Source organism: Fringilla coelebs, assembly GCF_963513975.1.
Source record: "Fringilla coelebs genome assembly, contig: SCAFFOLD_30, whole genome shotgun sequence".
Classification (NCBI taxonomy): Eukaryota; Metazoa; Chordata; class Aves; order Passeriformes; family Fringillidae; genus Fringilla; species Fringilla coelebs.
The window spans coordinates 4,552,289-4,555,839 of record NW_028167448.1 but is presented as its reverse complement, the minus strand read 5'-3'; positions in this window follow the sequence as shown (position 1 = coordinate 4,555,839).

Sequence of the window (3,551 nt, the reverse complement as noted above, 5' to 3'; positions counted from 1 at the left end):
AGCCTGGTTTTGCTGCTGTGACCGCAGGCAGGAGTTGAGGCAGGTAAAGAGGCAGCGGGCAGCTTGTGTTTGTAGAGAGCCTGGGGCTGCACCTCTGAACCTCCACCTGGAAACACACTTGGGGGAATACAAGCTAGAGCTGGAGTGCCTGTCCTGAAAGGAACCTGGAGCCATTCAGCCTTGCCAGCTTTTCTCAAGAGTGTGTTGGTGCTCCCCAGGAAAGATACACATTTGGGGAAATGCCCTTGAAGGAAAGGGCCTTGCTTCTCAAGGAAAGTGCTTCCCAGGGAGCTCCCAGTGAGGTGGGAAGGCTGATCCAGGAGCCCTAGGCCTGGCAGCCTGAGCTTGCTACCAGGGAAGGCCTTGGAGCAGATCCTCCTGAGTGCAATCCTATGGCACGTGCAGGGAACCAGGGCGTCTGCTTGAGGGTGGGAAACCTCTGAGGAGGGACAGGGACAGCTGGGGGTCCTGGTGGGGTGTTGAGGGCTTCTGGGCAGGAGTGTGGAGGGGGTTGGTTTTGGTGGGGTGTTGGGGAAGGAGTTGTCTGGAAGGTGAGAGATTTAGTCTGGAATTTGAGCCAGTTTGAAGGCAGCATCTGTGGTTTGGCACAGCTTTGGTTACAGAGGGCAGAAAGAATATCTGTGACTCTTCCTGTTCAAGGTCCTGATTCTCCTGCAGGGAACAAGAGGGGAGAGCTGTACTTTACTGGCAACTTAGATACCTGTAGCAGGGGGAGCATTAGCTCTTTTTGCATCTACTTGTTTGTTTGGGCTACTTTTTTACTCTGAGTGGACTTTCATTTCTTGAGAGCTTTTAATCTTTAAGAGAATTAGGATAATATCGTCCCTTCATAGAAAACTTTACAAACCAAAGAATGGCCTTTTTTTTTGCCTCTGTGTAGTGGTATGTTCTGTAAAGTTACTCTCAGTGGATGATGTAAGGGCAAATGTGTTGCTGCTTTGAGATGAGAAGTGTAATTCCAACTCTTCACTTTCTCAGGCCATCCCAATGAATTTGGGAAGTTTGCAACTCAAGTAGTTGAGCAATGGGAAGTAAAGCTTTCCTGAAGTGAGGATTCTTAAAATGCCAGCTTCTTCTGTGCCTTCATCACTAAGGTGTTTTTGTGCTAAAGGAAATTACTTCAATGAGAAAATAATTTCAGCATGGAGTGAGAGCTTCTGACTGAGACCAAGTGTTGCCAGCAGTTGCTCCAGATGCTCCTGCCATCAGCCCCTGCAGGAAGGAGTAGAGCCCCCAATGCACGTGAGCTTTGGCTCCCTCTGGCACAGAAGCCCCCTGGGGGCACAGGTCGCTGGGGCAGGAGATGGGCACCAGGGCTGCCAGGGCTCGGGGGGTGGCAGGTCTGCTTGGGCAGGAATTCTGCCACACCTGCTGATGTCAGTGCTTCCCGGGCCCCATGGCTCAGAGCAGCATTCGTGCCCTGGCCCACACGTTCCCTGTCTGTGTCACACCCTTGGGTTTAGGATGGCCACCAGCCAGGACGTGTCCCAAGGAGGCCGGGCCAGCTGCTGTGGAAGGTCCTGTGCCCTTCCCAGCGTGGCTGCCTCAGCAGCCCTGGGGGCTCCTTCTGCTGCCCTGAGCCCACAGAGCAGGGCAGCATTTGCTGATGGTCTGAGCTGCTCCTAAAGACCATGTCGGGCTGGCTTAGACACTTGGGGTGAGACATCCCTTCCAGCCTGGGCCACTTTGGGTGGGTTTAAGTGGCCCCAGGGCGGGGGGCAGTGTGTGCAGGGGCCCTTTGTGACACGGTGCAGCATGGTCACTGTGGCATAGAACGGGTGTCCAAGGGCCCTTTGTGACACGTGGTGACATAGGAGCTGGTGGTGACAAGACCATGCCACAGTGCTCGGAGCACGTGACGGGACAGGACGGGACAGAGCGGTGCCGTGAGGAGCCCCCGCACAGCGCGCTCGTTCGTGTCTGACCCGGAGCCTTTCCGAGGCGTTATTCCTGCAGCTGACCTGGAGGCCAGACCACAGGACTTGCTGTCCTGTAGCCTTCCTGAGGCTTCTCTCTTGAAGGTGCCTTGCAGGCACAACTGCAGAACGTGCCAATTTGGAGCTTTTCCCAGCCATCTCTCCTGCAAGACATGGAGCAGAGAACCCCAAGAGTGCCAGAGCTGGCCTGGGGAGAAGAAGAGGAAGAAGGCCCTGGAGCTGCCCCAGCACAGGATTCTGAAGAGGTGGTGCCATTCAAGCCACCACAGGAGGGTGAGTGGTAGAGCTGGGCCAGAGGGTTGGTGCCTGCAGACAGCTTGGCGCCATCCCATCCCATCCCATCCCATCCCATCTCATCCCATCTAATCCCCTGGGCCATGCCCATGGACAGGACGGAAGAGGGGCTGGGCTGACACCCCGCAGTGGCCATGCTCCATCCCCTGGGGCTTCCCGGAGCTGTCTCTGCCTGGGGAGCGCAGGGCTGGGCTGTGTTCTCCGGCCTCTCCCGCAGCCCCTCAGCTCTCCCTGTGCTCGCTCTTTGCCAGGTGCAGCCGTGGAGCCCACACAAGAACAGGAATCCAGCCGTGGCCTCTTCCACAGAACAGCACAGGTACCTGCAGCCACCCCCACCTGGGCTGGGCCTGCTGTCAGTGTGCTTGGAGTATTCTGTGCAACATCCCTGGCTTCCTGCCCTTCTCCTACAGCTGGTTTGCAAATTCATCAAGAGAATTCGGGAAGAAGAGACCAGCCCTGTGGGCACTGGGCTCGGAGCATATTCGCACATCTTCAAAACAAAGACCAGTGCTGCCCTCCTGGATATGCTCGTAGAGGAGGGCTTTTCAAATCCAAAGCAAGTAAGCAGCCTGTGGCCAGGGTTTGATCCTCCCAGGAATTGCTTGGCCTCCCAAGCCACGCCTTCTGGTCACTGGAAACCTTTGAGGCCACACGGCAGTGTGGTGGGAAGGGCAGCACTTCTCTGGGGAAGCAGGGAACATTCCTCCCTCTGGCAGCTTTCCAAGTCTCCCTGTGCCTTCTCCAGGTGCCCGCCCTGGTCAGGTACATCCACCAGTGGATCCTAGCCAATCAGTTTGCTGAGCACAGGCTGAACAGGACCCTGCTGGATCTCACCGAAGCACAGCCTGCTGACGTAGTCATGGCGCTCCTGCGTGTGGCCCCATCCTGTGACAGGTATGAGGCCCACCTGTCCAGAGGGCTCAGGGTTCCCCAGCCCGTCAGCCTGGACAGCCTGGCCCAGCTGTCTGACCAACAGAGACTTCCAAGGCCCTCTGGCTGCTCTCTTTGCCAGCCCTTGCATTCAGCCCCCAGCCTGCTGCCATGCTCCCTCGCTGCCCCTCAGGGGCCTGTCCCCACAGGGCTGGGTTGCCTGGGTGCTGCTGGCCAGGGCCAGTGGGCAGAGGCAGAGCTGGCAGCCAGCTCAGATCCCCACTGCTGCCCAGGCCATGGTGCTGTGTCTGAGACCCCCCTTGAGACACAGCTCTAACCCCACAGAGCTGCTTTGACCATGTGGAAGAGCATCATGTCCTCGCCCAGGACTGCGGAGCCAGTGCTGCTGATACTCCTGGATGTGCTGGG